This window comes from Pygocentrus nattereri, chromosome 3 (assembly GCF_015220715.1).
Source record: "Pygocentrus nattereri isolate fPygNat1 chromosome 3, fPygNat1.pri, whole genome shotgun sequence".
NCBI lineage: Eukaryota > Metazoa > Chordata > Actinopteri > Characiformes > Serrasalmidae > Pygocentrus > Pygocentrus nattereri.
This window is the reverse complement of record NC_051213.1, coordinates 13,141,118-13,163,947: the sequence shown is the minus strand read 5'-3', so window position 1 is coordinate 13,163,947 and position 22,830 is coordinate 13,141,118. Positions and strand designations below refer to the sequence as shown.

Below are 22,830 nucleotides of genomic sequence, written 5' to 3'. Positions count from 1 at the left end.
GCATTTCTTCATGTAGATAGGAAAGCATGGTCTTTATGATGGGATCTAATGTATGGTACTATGTGCCATTAAAAACCCATTAAGCAGGCTTAGATTCACGCAGCTTTGTTCATCCATCAAACAAACCAATGCAATATCGAGAGACTGATGTGTGTTTTCAGGCTGAAGGAAATCTCGTTCTATGGAAATCTCCTTCTTTAGGATTCCCATTTTACTTTAATAGGTTTCAGATAGATCAAGTAATAGCACACAGAGCATCTTAAAGGCAAAAGGAGGAGGAAAAAATGAAGCACTTTTCTTAATTTCATTCTCTTGTCTAGCATAAGCAAAGGAGAAAGTAATGGGAATGAAAAAAGAAAGAAAAAAATACAAAAATAAAAAAAGCAATAAAGAATGAATAAATGAATGAAGGAAAGAAGAGTGAGGGAGAGAAAGACGCACATGCAATATGCAGCTCCTTGGCTTGGCCTTTGGCCTGTAATGAGCACCCCTGACACCAACATCATCTCTTGTACAGAAAATCGACAGCCCAGCCAATCAGCTGAGAGCAGAGTCATGAGACTGACAGCTCCTCTGGGGTCCTTTTGTTTCAGCATGCTGTAAATATGAGATATGGGTGGGAGAGAGAAAGAGAGAGGGTGGGGGAGAAAGAAAGACAGAGATATTGGGAGAATGTTGAATTGTGTGTGTGTGGCAACAGGCAGGCAAAGGCTATTCAAAACAAACATAAAGGAGGAAAGACAAAATTAAATATGGGACATGAAAGAAAGAATGAATAAGACAGAAAGAGAGAGAAATGAATAAGAATGAGCGAAAGAATAAAAGAAAGACTCTCAGCGGATTGGGAGTACAAATGCTGTACTTCTCTCAGGCTGGAGTTTTGGGCTTGATACAATGGATGTAACACCTCTAGTGGTAGATCTGGGTAGTTGCAGGGAGGCACTGCTGAGTGGACTGAGATGGACAATGTGAAGCGTTCTGCTGGGATAAGACATGTGCATCTGTGCCTTTGTACCTTTTTTTTTTTAATCCAACAGCCCCTCTATCACTAAAACTAGGCCTAACTGATGTACTGGTTAGTTGATATGAAGGTTATATATAGATTTATTACAGATATATCCAGTTTTCTATCGTAATAAACACACATATTTAATATAGGACAATCACTTGTTTCTGAGAAGTTCAGTTCTCCCGACATTATACTGGCTGCTTGTGGTTGCTACAGCAATACAGGCTGAACTTGAACACAAAACACCACGAATATTAACATCACTACATTAGAAAAAGAACAACCAATTAAAAAGAATCTAAAAATCTTTCATCATTTAATCATTTTTAAACAGTTATCATCATTCATCAGAAAACTGATGAGCTGAAACCTGCAAAATAACTATACAATCTAAAAATCTTCACCCCAGCACTACAATATTTATATGATTTCTTTTGTAACATTCAGAATATTTAAAAACTTTATACCAAATTTTCTTAGCTTTTGAATTCATCCAACAACTGAAAATCATTAAAAAACAGTAAATAAAGCACTATTTATCTAAAACCGCCTTCATCTGTTATTCATCTATTATTGACCATGTAAAATTATATCAGGTGATAATTACAGGTGTTGGAATTTTTAGCTCAATAAAACTGGTATCAGTGACAAACATCAGGCAGGTATTTAAAAGTACAGAAAATTCTAAAACCACAAGTCTGGCGAGCTGGGAAAGTAAGTTGATCACTGTAGAGCTGTAAATGCTGCAGAAGGAGAGCAGTAAATAATAATGACTTTCTCTTTCTCTCTGTATCTGCTGACCAAAGGTCCTAAACCTCCCTGTTTGTAAACATACACTGCATTGCTGCAATCTGATCTGTGGCCTGTGCTATACTCTCCTGCACTTCTTCATCATCCACTCCTCTTCCTCCGGCGTGTGAATAAGCTGCTTAAGTGGGCGAGTGTGGGGTCCGGGGCCGCCGCTCCTTCTGCATGAATATTAAGTGTGTGTGAGGGATTTGTGTCTGGGGTCTGAAATTGGAAATCACAAGTTTGACTAATCAGCTTTACACTCCTTATTCAGCCTGAGAGAGAGAGAGAAAGAGACAGTGAGAGCGAGATAGAGAGAGAGCGCGAGAGAGAGAGCGAGAGAGAGAGAAAGATGAAGAAGAAAGTGTAAAAGAGAGTGATGGCAAGAGTGAGAGAGTAAAAGGTAAGGAGAGTGAGAGGGACAGAGATAGTGAGAGAAAGAGAGAAAGGAATAGAGAGAGAGAGAGATGAGAGAGAGAGGAAGAGAGGGGGAGAGAGAGGTGAATAGATGGAGAGAGTAAGATAGCAAGAGGGAGAGAAAAAGACAGAGAGAAGACAGTGAGAGAGATTAAAACGGAGAGAGTAAAACAACATCAAAGGGAGAGAGAGAGAGAGAGAGAGAGAGAGAGAGAGAGAGACAAAAAGGAATAGAGAGACAGAAAGAGGGAGAAAGAGAGAGAGAGACAAAGTGAAAGGAATAGAGAGAGATGGGTGAAAAAGAGAGGGAGAGCGCTAGCAAAGGAAAGAGAGGGAGCAAGAGAGATTGCAAGAGCAAGACACTGAGATGAAAAAAGAGTGAGAGAGAAGGGAGGGAGAGATATGGAGAAAGGAGAGAGACTGAAAAAGGGAGATTTTTTTCTGTAGCACTCTGTCTCATTTCCATCAGTGTTGTGAACAGGTGAGACCCTTGCTGTGGGCTGCTGAAGAACACACAGCTGAGGGAGCCACAGACTGCATACGGGTCAGCGGGATATTATTTTTATTATGATTTTATGGAGTGCACTCATTATGGCTGACCACTCCGGGTGTAAGTGTGTGCGTGTGTGTGCATGGGGTGTGACTCTGCCCCAAAGCCTCAGAGACACATTAGTTTTAATATCACACACATTTTTATTGCTCATCAGGAACGAAAGATGAATTCTGATGATTTCATACTTTCAAAATCACCAATACAAGACCAGCAGGCATATCAGGTCACCTGAAGCCACAGTGTGCCTCAAAATTCACATCCACACCACACAAAGTCACTCGTTAGCTGAAGTCATGAATATCATAATGGAAGGCTTCACCGTCCCTCTCCTCCTCTCCCTCACTGCTGCTCCTCTGCTGTGTCTGTACTGCACCTCAAACAGCATCTCAAACAGCGCACCCTCATTAGGTATTTATTGTCTTCCCAGCTCAGATTAGCAGATAAATTGAAACATGGATGATGAATATATGAATGCATGCACATGGAAGGCCTCTGGGCAAAAAAAAAAGTATTACTAATAACCTCCTTAATCATGTCCAAGTACTTACTGCAGTAGCAGAAGTGTGAGCAGTTTTCTGATCTAACTCATCACCCTAGGCATCTCAGCAGTACAGGATTTCCATTGGCTTTTTGTTGGTCTGAGTAACTTCAGTACTGGTTTACGCAACACACCTGATTTAAAACAGCATAACCAGTCAGTCAGAAAACACCTCTACCAGTCAGCCCATAAACCTAAGTACTGTAGAATTATCTGCTTGACCAAACCATGCAACATGCTCTTTTGCAGCTACTGCTGTGCTGTTGAACCAGCTAAAGAAAGCGGTGAAAGTTCCCACCAACCAAACGAGGAACTACATCACATTCAACCTTACTGCCATAGAATGCACACTATTAAAATGACTCTTCAAGGGTTCTTTAATAAAAGGGAATGAGGGAATGGTAGTATTTAGAACCATGAGTTCTATATAGAACCATTACATGCTTAAATGGTTCTTTGAATGGTGAAATGGCTCTCTCAAAATAATGGAGAATGTGTTGCATTTATTTCTCTGTGGAAACTTCCTTAAAAAGTATTCTATATAGCAACAACAATGTCAAGCTTGTAACAATAAAATAACCTTTTTTAGTGCTATACATAACCATTTTGAATAAGCTTCTACAACCCCACTTTCAATTAAGTTGGGATGTTGTGTAAAACAAATAAAAACAGAATACGATGATTTGCAAATCCTTTTCAAACTATATTCAATTGAATACACTACAAAGACAAGATACTTAATGTTCAAAAGGATAAACTTTGTTTTTTGCAAATATTCACTCATTTTGAATTTGATGCCTGCAACATGTTCCAAAGAAGTTGGGACAGGGGCATGTTTACCACTGTGTTACATCACCTTTCATTTTAACAACACTCAATAAGCGTTTGGGAACTGAGGACACTAATTATTGAAGCTTTATAGGTGGAATTCTTTCCCATTCTTGTTTGATGTACAACTTCAGTTGCTCAACAGTCTGGGGTTTCCATTGTTGAATTTTGCGCTTCATAATGCGGCACACATTTTCAATGGGAGATGGGTCTGGACTGCAGGCAGGCCAGTCTAGTATCTGCACTCTTTACTACGAAGCCACGCTGTTGTAACATGTGCAGATTGTGGCTTGGCATTGTCTTGCTGAAATAAGCAGGACGTCCCTAAAAAAGACGTTGCTTGGATGGCAGCATATGTCGCTCCAAAGCCTCTATGTACGTTTCAGCATTAATGGTGCCTTCACAGATGTGCAAGTTACCCATGCCATGGGCACTAACACACCCTCAGACCATCAGAGATGCTGGCTTTTGAACTTTGTGCTGATAACAATCTGGACAGTCCTTTTCCTCTTTGGCCTGGAGGACACGACGTCCATGATTTCCAAAAACAATTTGAAATGTGGACTCGTCAGACCACAGGACACTTTTCCACTTTGCGTCAGTCCATCTCAGATGAGCTTGGGCCCAGAGAAGCCGGCAGTGTTTCTGGGTGATGTTGATATATGGCTTTTGCTTTGCATGGCAGAGTTTTAACTTGCACTTGTAGATGGAGCGACGAACTGTGTTCACTGATAGTGGCTTTCTGAAGTGTTCCTGAGCCCATGTGGTAATATCCGTTACAGAGTTATGTTGGTTTTTAATGCAGTGCCGCCTAAGGGATCGAGGGTCACAGGCATTCAATGTTGGTTTTCTGCCTTGCCACTTACTTGGAGAGATTTCTCCAGATTCTCTGAATCTTTTGATGATATTATGGACTGTAGATGATTAAATCCCTAAATTCCTTGCAATTACACATTGAGAAACGCTGTTCTTAAACTGTTGGACTATTTGCTCAGTTTGTGAACGCAGTTGTTACCAAAGTGGTGAACCTCACCCCATCCTTGCTTGTGAAAAACTGAGCCTTTCAAGGATGCTCCCTTTATACCCAATCATGACACTAACCTGTTTCCAATTAACCTGTTTACCTGTGGAATGTTCCAAACAGGTGTTTTTTGTGTTTTCCCAGTCTTTTGTTGCCCCTGTCCCAACTTCTTTGGAACGTGTTCCAGGCATCAAATTCAAAATGAATGCATATTTGCAAAAAACAAAGTTTATACGTTTGAACATTAAATATCTTGTCTTTGTAGTGTATTCAATAGAATATAGGTTGAAAAGGATTTGCAAATCATCGTATTCTGGCTTTATTTATGTTTTACAACATCTCAACTTCACTGGAAATTTGCTGCATTTGGTGTGACTGTGGCTAAACAATGTGGTTTTTCACATGTTTAAAATGATTAGAAATCAATGACACACTGTAAATGTACATATTGTAGGGGAAAAAATGAACAAAGCTGTGCGTTACAATTTATATAGAATGGGAATTTCTGTAAAGCTTGTCCAACTCAGGAACAGAAGCTACGAAAGAATGAATTTGTAGGTGGAGCATGGATAGATATGAAGAGGGTTCTTTAGGGTTCTTTGGTAAGAAAATTATTCTATATAGAAACATGAACAACCAAAGGATACTTTGCACGATTAAAGGGTTATTTGCGTTGTGAAAGGGTTCTTCAGATTGATAAAGAATGTGTTGTAGATGGTCCTATACAGAACCTTCTTTGAAAAGGGTTCTTTCTAGCATTAAAAAGTGTTCCACTATTGTTACAAGCCAAATAACCCTTTTATGGTACTATATAGAACCCTTTTTGCTAAGAGTGTAAATCTGTGAGTAGTTCACACTTGCATAATTTTCAGTTTCTCCTTTTCCTTTTTTATTATGATCTCAGAGAGAAAGAACATTCACCTCAAAGGAACTGCATTAAGTTTGAAATGAGCTTTGTTTAAGTGTGGGCTGGCACTGACTCCATGTCCTAACATCTGTCTATCTCTGTTGTTACACTAATTAACAGACCCTCAGTGTGTGTATGTGTGTGTGTGCACACGCCTGAGTGAAATAGTGGAAGAGAAGAAACTGGCAGTGTTGTCGAAATCTATTCTGAGAGCAAGCTGTCACATGTCTTGGAGAGCAGAAAGCATCAACAAGGGCGAGAGGAGAAAAATATTTTGCCCGTTTTTTATTGGTGGGAATTTGCATACTGTTTGTGTCAGTCAACCTAGCAATTCAATAAGGCTGATTCTGTTAGTCCTTTAAGGAGCCTCTCAGTCGCTCCTGCTCTGAACAAACCACTGTCAGTGTGCAGATTCACCACAGATGACATCATAGCTCCATTAAGGACAGTCAACAGCAGAAGGATGACCACTGCTCTGACCCTGACCACTAACGCAATATTTTACTAGTGATCAGGCATCATTAAACCTAACAGATGCCTGGCCCTTTGGATTTTATTAGGCTTTTTGGTGAAATTCCAGAGTGCACTGGGCTTGCTGATTACCTCTCCTGTCTCTGTGGACCTATTATTAACACAGACAGCAACAGTAGTCCCACTGGAGTCTGCTGGACCCACCCCCCCCCACCCTTATAGGCCATATAGGGTAAACTCTGAATAGGACTAGCCTAATCTGTTTGCGTAGCCTCTTTCTGTAGGCCTTCTGGTGGCCATTCTGTACTGGAAGCAGAGCAGGACATTTTTAATTAATATAACCAAATTAAATATTTTTTTCAGTTATTCTGTTATTAAATTAACTAGAACAATGTTGGCTCTCTGTGTGTGAAATGTTGTGACAGTGTTGAGCTGCTGCAATGATGGCTGAAAGGGAAAGGGTGAGAAAGCCATGTAGCGTTTTAGATTTTGGAATGACTACATATATGTATATGTATATATATATATATATATATATATATATATATATATATATATATATATAAACATATACAACTACACAATAAAAGACACCCAGTTTGCTTCTGATGTTTCTTAATCATGCACATTTCCATCTAAATATAATCCATAAATTACATTTTATGTCTACTGTGACTAGTGTTCCAGGACCAGGTTTGGGGAAAAAAAAAGTGCCCAACTGGCCCGACATCAGTTATCTGGTGGGCAAACTTGACCAACAACCACGAGATTAGTGTTATGTCAGCAGTGAGATGAGTCATGAGTACACTCAAACACAGACATCTATGCATGACTGAAATACAAACTCATACCAACCACAAGTCCAAAGCCACTGGCAAATAAAGGGAGCCACAGCAGTACCAACAGAAAGCTGTACTGCAGTGTGTTCATTTCTGCTTTATAAGCTCTGATAAATCCCCTTCTTTCTACTGAAACTCAAGTGTTGCTTTAATCAACTGAGAAATATGTCATTTCTCACTTCTGTGGTTCAACAAGCTTGCGTTCATTGAGCCCATTACAATGGGGCCCCCCAGTGATCCGATTTGCGGCTTGCCGCTCATCTAGGATGAGGGATTGGAGTGACAATAGCAGGAAACGACAAAAAGAAGCACAGTTACGGCCTCCTCAAAATAGCAAACTAATGCGATTCTCTCTTAAGGAGGAGCGTGAGAGCGGCCTGGAAGTGCAGTGGGCAAAATGTAAAATTAATTAAAGCTCTGGGAGACAAGTGCTGAGTTTCAGAGCTGAACAGATTTCTGCTGAGGGTTCATGTTCATTCACACTTATACCATTATGATGTTAGTCTATGCAACAGACCTCATATATATGCATCAAAACTGCTTTAAATTATAGGCAGGTGTGGTTTGTCTGGCGAAGAAAGGGAAATACTCTGACCGACCCCACTGATTTAATTTGAATGGGACTGAAATGGAGAATCCGCTTCCACATGTTTGGATAATTTCCTTTTTGTTCATAGTAAAAATCAATTACTGCACTTTAATTCCATTTATCTTTGAAATCTGAGGAGGGTTATTTGTTTACAGTGAATTTACAATGTCCTACAAGTGTTTTTTTTACATGCACATCTGTGAGACCTGGATGGTGCAATGGAGCAATGTGTGTTATTATAAAGACCTCCTATCTGCTACTCTGTCCACACCTTATCAACAGCACACCGTGTGGTCAGCTACTTAGAGGAAGGAGAGGCTTTATAGCAGAGTAACAGAGAGACAAGCAAAGTCCATATTGTCTAGTAGCACAGAGGAACGGATTGTGAGGACTCCAAAAAAAAAAATAGATTAATATCAAGATTGAGAAGAATTTGTTCATCTCACCACACAAAGCCAAATAAAGCAGCATTACTCTAGGGCTCTGGCTTTTAATGCTGTTGTCAGTGCCCCACAGGCAGTCCACAATATTGCTCTATGAAGTGTGTCTATTGTGCAAAAGTGCAAAATGCAGTTGGAGGTTTTTTTTGAGAACCACTGCTCTAAGGTCACAGCGCAATACAGAAGATAAAAGACTGGACTACATATAGCACAGTTAAACATCACAGTGCATTACAATATTAAATTACAATGCAACAAGTACACAAGAGCACAAAACAAACGTGACCTTCCATCAGAGCAATCAACAAAAACATCAAAAAGGCTTCAGAAATTACCTCTGACCCCTATCACTCAGCACAATTTATATTTGAGCCTCATGATCACTAAAACAAGCCTCTTCAGAAAGCTTCTTCTCACTGGAACAAAACAAAACAAAAAAAAATCACATTATGCTTATCTGAGCATATCATAGTTATTGTCAGTACTTAAACAGACAAACAGAGATAGAGACAAAGAACCATGCATCTCTATTTTTATTTTTCTACACCATTTCAACACACCAGCTGTTCTTTACATCATATGAAAATTTCATGATGAATGGACACTCTACAATCACATGGAATAAAATCTCATTACATAAACTTACATTAAAAGGTACGATGGATTTTGCTGTCTCCTGTAAAGTTACTATTTTGGGGATACTTGTTTTTCTTTGGACAGTGACAATATACACAGAGAGCAAAACAGAGAAGAAGAAAGACAGAGAGCACACAAGAGAGAGACGGAGACACACAAAAACAACAAGAGAATGAGACAGAAAGACAGAGACAGCCAGAAAGAGAGGCATAGTGAGATTTCAAAGCTTTCGCAAATAAAATTTAATACTGTCACCAAATTCTAACTACCACAATTTGAAAAATGATGAATCATGCAGAGATAGCATTACACCGTACCTCTTTATTGTTATTATTATTATTACTACCATTCTAGTTATTATTGTTGTCAGACTGTCACAGTCTCTCTCTCAAAAACTCCTAAAGTCCTAAAGCCCAACTCTGCTGCCAGAGCGGGGAGGAGAGGCCTGGGAGTCGCCATGACATCCAAAAATGTGCCAAGACAAGGGGCGTCTGGAGCTAATGTGCTCCAGGTCAAACAAGGCAGTGCCAAAAAGGGAAGAGCATGAGGGAGAGAGAGAAAGAGAGATATAGGCAGAGAAATAGAAAGCAGTCAAACCAAAAGAGAAGCAGCTATCTAGCTGCTGGCCAACTCAATGTGCGCTTGCTCCGCTGGTCCTCCATCACCTGCTTTTTTCCCAATTGCATTTATTCTGAGGCCTATTTTTGGGGGCTGTGTGAGTGGTATAGGATGAAAGAGAGGATGTTATGCTAGCTGAGGGATCTGTGATTAAGTTAGTGAATTGGGTTATCCATCATGTGAAAACTGTCTACTAGATCTCATACGTTCAGTAAGTGAGGAAAATAGAAATACCCAGTGGTGACCCAGAAAAAGCCATTCTCCCCATATCTAATAAGCTCCTCTCATGTAATATCCTGCCCTCTACACACTAGTGCATGAAGGGTGGTGCTTTCCTGTCATCTGTAATCGAATAAACCAAAATGCATTGCTTTGATCTGCTGTTGTTACGACCACAGCCAATGGTAATGAGGAGATCATGAGAACATGCAATTTCCTTAATTTAACATCTCTGTTTAGAACCCCTGAATATTCCCTAATAAACAGCACTTTGATGAGATCATAGGATATTGGAACTATAATTTTGCTATCGTTTCTTAAGACCATCCAAGCACTGTTTCCATGATAGACCTGTGTTTGTGGTCATCCCTTTAAATAAACAGTGTTAATATGGCTTTAAACTGTCATTAAGAGGGACAGTAATCCACTGGGGGGTGTGTGTGTATGTATGTGACATCAGTGCTGCTGCTGGCTGGTTGGGGTGCAGGGATTAAGTACGTGTTTGCAGGCCTGATTGTTGTGAGAGAATTAGCTTGTAGGGCAGACGCAGAGCCAGGAACAGGCCTGCTTCATATTAGATTTCTCCTCATCTAGGCAGAAATACACAGACCATTTTCATACAGAACAAGATGAAGTAAGAACAAGTAAGGACCACAATCAGTCTCAGAACTGGACGCAGATTCAGAGTCCCAAATGGCGCCCTAAGCACTGTGACCCTCCTCAAAGTCCACCCTTTCGTAACATTAACAATGTAACAATGTAAGACTGTTAAATTTATGTTCTATTATATTTATCGCTGCTGTCGGAAACAAAACCTCAAAAAATCTCTGATGATTTTTACTTTACAGTAGAATCAAAAAACATACTATACGTTTAATGTAAGTCAGTGGAACCAGATTTTCATTTTGGGCAGTTTCTTTTGGTCCATTCATTGTGAAATTTACACACGATGTAAAGGGAAGCCCAACCACTCTGGACATCACCTGGATTTCAAGGAATCTTGGGTAAGAATGAGCTAATCGTTAAGAGAACTGATGGCGCAGTAAGAACACTCCTTTCAATAGTGAAATGAGAAAAGGCACACCCTATAGCCTTGTCCTTGCGGTATTTGGGACTGGATTTACAATAAGCATAGACTCAGAATCAAAATTAAACTCAGAAAAAGGATCAGAATCACTTTATACATTACAAATGATACAAATAAATCTGTCAGTCCTATACACTCTTATTCTTAACTCATTTACCAGTTGGAAGTTCATTAAGAAAACATTCAATAGTTTGTATTAAGGACAATGAGAAAACCACCACTGTAAATCCCCCATATATAGTGTGCAAGTGCAGATCTTAAGAGTTGGTCTTCATGTATGTTTGACTGAGTTTTATATGTGCACATGAAGATCAAAAGGGAGTGTGTGTGAGTGTGTGTTTAAGGACGCCGTCTCTCCTTTTGGGTTGTTTGCTTTCCTAAATGAACGTAATGGTAGAAATGCACGATAAATTGCCTGCCTCTTGCTCCATCTCCTTGTACACATCCCAGAGGGCCTTCTCCAAAGCAAAAAATGAAAACAGACGCTCCAGATAATTCACTCACTCCTGCCTCCGAGATACTACTTACTATCAGTACATAACACACCAGATAAAACCCCACACACTAACCGCACAGGGCCTTTGGCCTCCTGCTGCCAGACATCAGTCCGAGCCATGAAATGAATCTGCGAGTGTGAGTGTTTGGATGAGTTTTTAATATGCTTACTCTAAACCAGGAGAAACCAACGACCAGGTAGGTCATTACCTTATCATACAACATACATTACGTCTGCTCTTAAAAATAAAGCTACCCAGTGATGCCTTAGGAGAAACATTTTGGTTCCTTAAATAACCTTTCAATTAATGCTTCTTAAAGGCAACAAAGCTTTAATCACTGGCCAAAGTACTTACAGGAAGGTCTGTTCACTCAGCCAATTTAGCAATGCCCCCTCCTTCAGTGCATGATAGTTTGTTAGATGTGTTAGTTCTGTATATGTATATATATAAATATGCATGCTGATACATGATACAAGTGAACTGTGCCCTCTTCCTTTATAATATTAATCTCAGTTAAGCCTAGTAGCTTGGTCAAATAAGCATATAAAATGAAGCATAGACAAAAATCAGTCTTTGTGAATGATGTAGAAAAAAAAACATACCAGATGTTCACAGTAATCATCCAGGTTCGAAAGTATTTTGCCAACTATTTCGTTTAACTACACTGCCAATTCAACATGCTGTTTCTTATTTTCACTCTAAAAAAAAAGATTTATACACTAGTAATCAGCCCTCCAACGTTGCAAATTTCAACAGTCCCTTGAGTTCCTTTTCTTTTTTTTAAGCAGCCTCATTCTGACCCCCCTGTGTCCACTTCCCATTAATTTTTGTGTAAAATATCCACTGCCAGTTGAAGAAAAAATGTCTAGTGTCAACACAGCTTAAAGAAGCATTTTCAACCTACCACATCTGCATGCTACATGCAACTGATTGCTACAGACAATAATCCGAACATTTCCTTGAACTAGCACACCTAAAAGCCAACAGTGACTACAAAGAATCCTTTTGGGACCTTAATTTAAAATAGTGATCCTGTTTTTCTGCTTCATAAACATACAGGTTACATGCTTTTAGCATTCCTACATGTGAACATCCACACAGTCTTCACTCTGAGTTATTTGGATGTTAGGTTCTCCCCCACTGACATGTTGCTCTAGGACACATGCACACCCACAATGACAAACATTTCCAGATGCTGGAACAACAGCAGAAGAAAGATCTTACAAAACACAGAGTTTAAAAATCATGGGAGACTAGAAACAAGCTCTGTTTTACTTGGCAGTAAGAATGTTCATATATAAAAAAAACTGCTGTTAGAGGGGGCATGAGAATGGCAGAGAGAGAGACCCAGACACATGGGTCTCTTATGTGAGGGAGTGAAATTAGTGCAATATACAACACAGTCATTAACAGTGAGCGTGCTGGTGTTGATGCATGGCATATATATAAGACTATATGAGTTTTCATATTCCCCAGAGCCTGATGAGAGAAGAGATTAAACACGTACACTCCATCAGTATATACAACCATCTCAACGCTCTCATCTATTTACAAATGAATTATTAACAAATACTATTTAAAGAGAAAGTGCTCCAGATGCACTTGGGTTTAATGACTATGTAATTGAATAGAGAGGAAAAATAATAATAAAATCACTATTGCTATTAACTTTTGATTCAGGGCTAATTAAAGAAAGCAAACAGAGATAATGCAATAAGTCTGCGGTAATTTCACCTCAGGAATGACTCTTTTCAACACTGATGTGGAAATGTTCATAAATGTTCATGATGTGATGTTCATAAAAAATGTAGGTGAGAGATACAGCAGGTTTGCATAAATAAAGGTTCTATGTTTCTGTAAGGGGGTCTCGCTGACTGAGTGAGACAGAAAGGAGGACACTTTATCTCCCCTACATGCAACAGTTCTTACTCCTAGAAAAGCAAGCAAAGTTTACTTATATAGCACTTTTTACAACAGGTGTTGTCACAAAGCAGCTTTACAGAACAATCAGTACTACAGAAAGAAAGAAAAGAAAAATTCAGGTCCAAGCCCCCATGAGCAAGCCACTGGCAACAGTGGTAAGGAAAAACTCCCTAAAAGAGGAAGAAACCTTGAGAGGATCCAAGACTCAGAAGGGGAACCCATCCTCCTCTGGTTGACACCGGATAGCAAACATTATTACTATGAAGTATTATAGAACAATGTGGGGAGAGAGAAAAAAAAAGGATGATAAGGGTGATGGAATGTGCCCTAGCATGCACACAAACAATGCCTGTGGTGGTGGCGATGATGATGACTTAGATACTTAGAATGAGTAGAAACATTTACAACATCATGCAACATTTCATTCTACATCCACATGTTCTGACCATGAGGCAGCGACATAAATGTCAACAAAGATGATGATTTCACCCCTTGCCCCTACCACTTAACCCTTGATGGCAGTGACCATGATTATGTTGGTAATTATAATTACCTCCCAACCCTGCCTTTGTGATGTCAGGCACTGACGTTGGACAAGAAGGCCTAGCTTGCTACTGATGTTCCAATTCATCTCAAAGGTGTTAAAGTCAATACGACCCATTATACAGCCAGTGTATATCTACCGGGATTGCAGCGCACAAAACAATTCAATCATGAGAAGGGGTGTCCACATACTTTTGCCCAAATAGTGCATGTCTTATGTATTGAGTGCCTAGGACTGCACAATAAAATTAGTTAATTATTACAATATTGGTCTTTGCAATCCTGATACTGAAGAAGGCTGCAAATGAGCCCTCTAACCAGTCACTAAAATGTTGTCAGTGTAGGTCAGCACTGTCCTACACAGTTTCAAATATTCTTTGTCCTAGTGCAAGGCCAGTTGTGCTCTCTTGGACCCTTTGCCACAGATGGCTGTAGCATCACCAGGGATTAAACTCGTGATATCCTGGGGATAGAGCCAACGCTCAGACAGGTGCACCACTTGAAGCCCACCAATGTGTTTTAATATGCTGTTTAGTCTAAATCATAACATAATCCCAACATGTAGCCATAGAATTTATGCCATTTTGTGTAGCCTTAGCAACAGTGATGACAATGAAGATGATGATGATTATGATGATGATGATTGTAGGCCTACCCTTAGGATATGTAGATAACACACTCAGACACACCAAGTATGCTCCAGCACAACAATGGCCATGACAGCGTTGACAACAATGTTGATGATGATGACGGTGGTGGTGGTGGTGATGATGATGATGATGCAGAGGTAAAGTGAACAGTCCAAGCAAAAGAACCCTGATATTAACACTGCAGGACAGCTGTGAAAGAGACACAGCAAATGTGTGAAGTGCGTCTGTCTCTGTGTGTTTTCCCGCTTCACAAACCCCCCTCGCTGTCTCTCCCTTTTTATCCGCAGAGGAAAAACATGACACAAACAGCTTCTCCTGCAGATCAAAGGAACGGCCTTTTTTATCAGCACGCCAAGAGTTACTCGCAGTTTATAATCCAATTTCAGTATCATACAAAGTCAAGAGGAGCTGGATGTAAAAGAAAGAGAGAGAAAAGGAGGTTGGAACGGGAGAAGAGAATGAGAAAACAAACACCTTGCTGAGCATCTCTGCAGATGAAGTTCTTTGAGCAGTTCTCACCAGTCCAGTTCTCCCTCTCTCTCTCCCTCTCACTGTCAGCTTAGAGCGGCTTAGAGAATATAGCCCTAATGGGAACAGCCATCAATCAAGCCCAGTGTGCATCAGAGGGGTGACGCTTTGCTTCACGCTACCCCAAATCTCATTCTGCATGACACCTGTCAGCTCAACGCTAACACAGCACACAACCCACTCCGCTATGCTCACCCCTGGGGTCCTGCAAGCACTCAGGCCTGCCCTGTCCACTGCCTGTCTTAAAAAGAGGTCATCTCACCTGCCAGACTATTAAAAAAAAAAGAAATACCAATTCTCACCACTTCCTACAGTTCAGACCTAAGAAAAAGTGTATTAAAGGGTCTGTTTCAAAGAAAACCCAATCTTCCTTGTAGGTTTTCAACAAAAAAAAGCTTGATATATATGTAAACACAGTTTACAAAAAACATAACTCAATATATCTTTGGAAACTATGCTGCAAAAACAGGCTATCCTGAATTCAGCATTTGTGATGCACCTCCAGCACTTTAGCTCCACTCATTCATGTTTAGGTTATAAGGAGCTGGGGTATTTTTAAATGAAGCACAACATAGGTTAACCAATCACAACAGAAATTATTTACATGTAACAGTCTAAAAGGCACAAAGCGAAAGCAGATAATTCACTTCTAAGAGATAGAGATGTTGAAAAACGATCTGCTTCTGCTACAAGAAAAAAAATAGACAAAAATACAAGAGAAATTATATGATGTAGCGCCTTTAAAAAAACATGTAAGTATTTGGCCATCAATACTGAGCAGAGCCAAGCCAACAAAACGCAAAGTCAAGGTCAAAGTCAATCTTTGCTGGGAATCTAGTGCTTAACATCCACTCTTAGCTGTGACAGAGCAAAAGCTGAGTGATATGAATAAATAACCAGAGCAGGCTTTCTTTGTTCTGCTTGTGAAATTGGAGCCCAACATTCAGAAACTTCAAACTCCTCTGGCTCTGGCTTTGCTGGTCCACACTTGCAATCAAGGCACTGCCACAGGTCACTCTCCAGTTGAATGCATGAAGGTTTTTAGTTTCTATTCAAAACATAATGCATATAACAATTTTAGAAGCAAATTGTGCATTATTATGTTTCCTTGGAGCAAAGGCATTGTGGTAAATAAAAGCATAAGATAAAGTGAGATAAAAGCTTGCTAAACTACATGCATTCATAGGGAAGGTAGACAATGCCTTTTGTATATGGCTACACTGCTTTTCCCCAAGACTATCTAAGATAATTATCTGACCTGCAGGAGCCTATAATCACTTCCAACAATGGAGTCTGCAATGGGAACCTATGCCAATATCCATTCAGTAACAGCTAAACATCTGCCTTAAACATCTGATATTTACAGTGAAAGGAAATATTCTTATTTTCATGTAGAAACAATAAGAAAAAGGCACGGTAATTATCACTTAGGCTGCCCATCAAATTGAATTGGCTGACACGCTGGACCTCCACCATATAAAAATGGAACCAGTTAAGGTCGATTAATTGCCAAGTTGTTGCCAATTCACTTGCAGCATGTGTAGAACACTTCTTTCTACATTCTTTCCATGGCTTTATTCATATTACACTGTATATGTGTATATTTATGTTTTTTTATGAGCTGTGTGAGCACACAAATTTGATTCTTACAAAGCTGATTGATGCTACTTTCATATGATGTCCTAGATTGGCAGGCAACTTGAGCATAAACTGTGCAAATGCAGGCGCTTTCAGGGCAGATGTGTGTTCATGTGACAGATATGGTGACAAATGCAGGTTCTGACCAAAAAAATTTGAATTGAACAGTAAAGCTTGTAACGTGAACATACACTTTAATGAAACCAGTACTCATTTTGCAAAGAGGACCAATGCCAGGCTGGGTCAGCCATAAACACAGAAGGCCCCAGTGGTGGCTCTACTACAGGATGGCAGTAAATGTGAAGAGCGTGTAATAGGGCTGTGATAGGCAACCCCAGGCCCAGCTTCCACACACATTATGAGTGCTGAAGTCCAGGTTTTCTCTGCTATACTGGACCAATGACCTTTTTGGACCTCTCTTACAGCCAGATGGACTAGACTTATGATTGTACTTACAGTCTGGCTATATTTGTACAGCTGTGGACTGGCTGCAGAAAGCTTGTTTTCTGTGTTCTTGCTAATCTACAGGCTGGACGTCAGGCTGAGGGCTTGAGTTCCTCAGTACAATCTGAGGTTAATGGAGCGGGAAACATTTTTGGCAAAGTCAAAAGAGGCTTTTATTGATTTCATTGCCGTGGGCTGTGCTGTGGGAGTAAGATGAAGATAAAAAATGGCAACACACACACACACGCACACAAAACATGCATGCATTAATGACTGGCTGGGTTTGCGCTTTTAAGAGCAGATGTGGGGAACGTGACCTCAAAGAGCTTGATTGAATATTTAAGTCATTAATAACTCGAGCTTGGATCATATGACTTCAAATCACCGTCCCGTTGCTTTAGCAGCACCACAACTAATTGGAAATGCCCTTTAATACATTGGTCTGAAATACTTATGGCACCGTATCACTTTTAATCAGCAGCTAATCAATAACTTGTTTTTGTCTGTGGCTAAAGCTTAGCTCAAGGCTTGTCCTCAAGTCTGGGCAGTCCAAAAAACCTTCTTTTGATCAATTTCACTTGTGGGTGAATCTGAAACACTTCGGTCGACTTGATCTCTCTCTTTTCCCAGAACAAGCTGTTGCTGTTAACCACTGCCCAGGTCACACGATCGTCAGCAGACAGCATCTCCCACACAATGTTCCATTTCTGAACGGCTGGTGATCATGCCAGTTATGAGATCCATGCTGTAGGAAAACTGTAAAGGCCAAATAGTAGGAAAAAGATTCCAACTTGGAGCTGAGCATCACAAGTAAACACAAACAAAGGCTGGTTTTGTGGCTGTTCAGTCACACATGCTTCGCTGCGGGCAGGAGGACAGCAGGGATTTGTTGTCAGACCATTTATCTGTCTGGACAGGGCCAAACTCAGGCTGCTGACCAAGACACCGATTTAAAAAATTACGACGGCTGCATCTTGGAATGTGCCGACTAGAGCAGTAAAGCTGTCTGAGCGCTCCCTAACGACACAGTAAACATTTAGCTAATACATTGCCACTGTCATAACCATCAATAACCCTGAATGTATAAAATAGAACGTTTACAGAAGTATTCTTAACTTTTTATATAAAGTATTCTTAACTTTTAATGTAAGTTAAGATAAAGATATTGTATTTAAGATAATTTGGACCATTCTTATTAATTCCAAAATAGTCAGACAATGCAAAGGACAGCTGACCTCATGGAGGTATAAGCTTTTGCTATGCCAGTAATATTTCACAACAAAACTTATCTCTACCCTTAACCTATTTCAAGGCCTTAGTTACTGCTAAAAATTTTTTCAAGTCTTTGTGCTATAAATAATGCAACATTAGGCAGCTTAAGTTATGCCACCTCTCAGAGCCTATCAGAGAAACATTCTTTTGACTCCTGTTTTTCCAAACCCTGAACCTTATCCACTTCCTGCCTTGTCACCTTCAGACTGCAAGTCTATGTCAATGAGATAAAACCGGTTTCCTTTTTTCTCACATATGTAAGAACAAACACATGGAATGGGCATCTGTGTTTTTTCCCCACTTTTTTGACAAAGTCCACTCTCTAGAATTCTGACTGTGAACTCAGTTTTCACTCAGCCGCTTATTATGAACTGTCAACGTTCGCATGTGGTTCGAGGCTTTTTAGTGGGAGTTTGACACCATGAAATTTCGATTAGCTTTCATTTGCGAATGCAAAAGGTTGTTTGTTGTTTGTTTTGATTCAGTGAGGGAGCCAGGCTGCGCTGATTGAGGCCATGAATGACTGTCTGGAATCTGAATGCATTTCAAAGTGCATTATGGCATTTATGCAGATTGCAGGCCTGGGGAGCTAAATAAAAAATGAAAGCCTGCGATTAATTTCAAAGCCACAGTGACAAATATTACAGCAAATTTCACAAATCTATCCTACTAAGTGATATGCAAAGCAGGACATTCCTAAACAAAAACTGTTTGGAGTTTGTGGTGCATCATTTGCATTTGTTCAGATCTTGCAAAAGATAAGCTGCCCTCTTGTCCCACCACATTATTTCTCAGAAACACTGCAAAATATGCAGAAGGAGGCCACATTCTCCCAGAAGCACTGTTGCGCAGAAGTGCTTGCACTTTAAACCCTCTGCAGTTTGAGGTTCATATTCTAGGCACTGCTGACCTGCTTATAAACACACCCTTCACCTAAATGCCAATACATCAGAGAAGTTCCTCTGCTCTTTCAATCACCTATAAACACAAGTGTAAGCACAGAAGAGAAGTTTTGCTAACAATAGAAAACAAAGGGAGAAACATTGAAGGCTAGTCAAGTGATAGAATGACAAAATCTGTTCAAAATCCTTGAGGTCATCAGACAAATTTGTGTGAACATTAGGATTGTCAAACTTCACATATTAATAACTCATTGATGTGATTAATTATTAACACTACTAATTTTTTAACACTGTTAAAAACTGTTATTTTTCTAGGTTGACCCGATAGCAGTAGACCTGCGGCTTGCAACGTGGAAAGCTACCATTTCCCTCAAGAGAGATAACAATAATCAATGAGTTGTAGGATCGACAGCAACAGAGCTGCAAGTGTGGAAGAGCTGGAATCATTGACAATGTATGTTATGTAAACTATCATCATGATAAATGCAGGTTGGAACAAAACTTTACAGGAAAGTAGATCTCCAGGAGGAGCGCTGGTGTCCCCTGATCTACACTCTTAAAGATAAAAGGTTCTTTGCACAATCCCATAGAAGACTGCTTTAAGTTCCTACATAAGCTTTTAGTTGATAGTTCTTTAGAAAATAATTTTGTACATAAGATGTGTGAGCATAAAGAACCATTTTAAAGGCTAAAGAACATGTGTGAAGAACCCGTACATTTGTATAGAAACTTGGCATTATGCAAAATTTAATTAAATCTCATTCACGAATCTCCCTTTCCAACATGATTTGTTCTGGGAAGCAAAAGAGGTTCTTCTATATTACTGATGAAATTGTAATTCAAATGAAGCTTGTTTTCTCCACTCATATAGCTGTAACAAAAGAACCTTCTTAAGGGTCAAATTTGAGCAAATAAGACAAAATCACAAATACCTGCACAAAATAATGTGAATAATCATTTTAATTGTTTGCCAGCTCTAATGAACATATGATCAGTTAAGCAGTTACAGGTTTCTCCAAACCAGAAAAAGGGCCAAAATATGCATATACAAATAACCCAGCCACAAATACGCAATAATTTCAAAATTGTGTGTGAGAGGATATGGTTCATCTGTTTGCAATTAGTTTCCCCAATGCAGCAAGAAGAGTATGTGTGTGTGTGTGTTTGTGCGCATTATCACTTTTTCCCCCCTTTAAATTGGCACTATGCAAGTTGCTATAAATAGGTGCTGTTGGCATGAAGAGAGAATGAGACGATGATTGTGAATTCAGCAGAGAAGACAAAAGCAGCTGTTTATCACACACTTCAAACCAGGAGCCAACTCGCTCCCTCCAACACACAGCACTGCGCCAGCTTACAGCCGGGCCAAGTACACCCAGAACAAAGGGCAGCAGATAAAACGGGTTTCAGTCTCTTTCAACCCCTTACACGTCGAGGAGGGATGATACAATATATAAGATGTGGTGGTTGTTTTGCGTAATTCTTTCTTGGCATCATCTTTTCCGTGTTTTCCATTTTTAGCGTAATCCTTTCTTCCAAGTGAAGATTCACTTGCAGAGCACATTAAGGGAATACTGGAACATTTAGGTCATAGTGTGCGATGTTCATCCCAATAAACACAATTTTATTGCATTAAAGACAGCATAAACACTTCAACTTTTCCACTTTTCCTAAACTTTGCTCACTGTCTTACTTATTATTTAGTACATATTTTATATTTCAGACTTTTATTTCAATTGGTCCACCAACAGAGAATTAATTATCTGTGACAACCTGTCCGCAACAATAAGCAGAAATAATTACAAACCACAAGCTCAAACATAAATAGTCAAAAAAGAAACACCCCAGTAGGTGAAGGAAAGCACTCACTTCAATATAAAGTTAAGCATGAATTCTAACTTATCTTTATTTTTAATAGATAAAACAAAAATTTAGAAGCCTGCTGTCCCACATGCTATTCAGAAAAGACAGTCTCACCCAAATGATACTGTATTCTATGCTGTTGCTTGCTTACAGTTTTTTTATGCAATTTGTTTTATATGAGCTATAAGAAAAAGTCAAAGGCAAATGTCCACTATGGTGAACCTGACAGTTAATCTAGTATTATTTACAAACACACTACAACATACAGATTTAAATCAGTGGTCATTATGAGAGCTAATCTCAGAGCTAAGGGTCCAGCAGTGTCAACAGGGTTAAAAATCGACCGCTTGCCTCTCTCAGCCACCAGAGGTATTGGCAGTGGGATTAAGCAGATTATTGAGTGGCTGTGTGGAGCTGTCACACGGATGGTGAGGTCACAGCACAGGGAGGGATCATGGTGGGAGATCTACTGCCCAGAGGGAAGGGGAGGGGCTACTACTGAGGACCACAGCAGGCTGTTTCCTAATGCCTTGCAAAAAAGGTCACATGCCCTGAGTGGCAGCTGTCAGTCACTTGCTTGATTCCATTACCATTGATGAGGTAATTATCATCTGTCTTAACGAGTCCACTGAGACTTATAAGCGCCAAGGAGATGAACGCTGTCCTTTCAGGCGTAACTAAAACCGTCAAAAACATCCTACCAAGCAGCATAAAAGGAGGAATGAGAATATGCACTGGGCTTTTAGGCAGAAACACCAGAGGGCCTCAAAAAATGATGAAGCCAATTTTATTATTTGTGTACAGGTGTGTGTACAGATGTCTATATGATAATTAAGGATCAAGAGAATGTTTCATTTAAAGGTTTCAAATTGAACGCTCAAGCAGCTGTGAAAGCAAGGAGTCTGGCACAATATCATTATTAGTAGGACAAAGTGCCAACAACGCTTTCAGATGATAAAGAGACTGTTTTCACCTCCAGGAAATAACAACAACAAAAATAACAACATCAGCCTGGCAGTGCAACATTAAACTTTTAACAATGACTTCTGAAACACTGGCAAGCTTTATTGTTTTCCTACACAAAAAAACTGAGGGAAAAGAAAGAAAAAGGCACATGCTTTGCCCTTAAAATGGCACGTTTTCATTGCATACAGATAACTTTGCTTTCTCCAGATGACATAGATGAATTTGTAGCGACTGCCGGTATGTTTCAGGGACTGAGACCGGGAGAGGATTTGACACGATCTGAGATAATAAAGCAGGCCGGCTGTTATTAAATTTTCACACCTTGAGAATTATTGATGATTTACCTTGGCTCTAAGACCTGCCGCCGGGATACGTCAGTGAAACATGATTATTGTATTTGCTTGACTTTCACAGGCAGAGTCGGAGTCACGCGCCAGAGGACACACAAGCACGTCCTCTTCATGTTCAAATGCACAACAGGCAGAAAAGATGGAGAATAAAGAGGAAACTAATACAAGCTACAGGAGCTATTCTGGGGAAAGTATAAAAGCTGAGCAATCCTTTGTGCTGTGAAGCGTGAGTTCTGTTCCCAGAGTTGAATCTGTAGGTCAAGGACAGGTGGCAAAACAAAACATTTTTATGC

At 39.8% G+C, this 22,830-nt stretch overlaps 1 protein-coding gene across 3 annotated transcripts in view; it reads right to left on the bottom strand.

The window, feature by feature from the left end:
• pard3aa (par-3 family cell polarity regulator alpha, a) overlaps positions 1–22,830 on the bottom strand; it is a 521,056-nt gene that overhangs the window by 97,759 nt on the left and 400,467 nt on the right. The gene's annotated exons all lie outside the window — the stretch shown is intronic.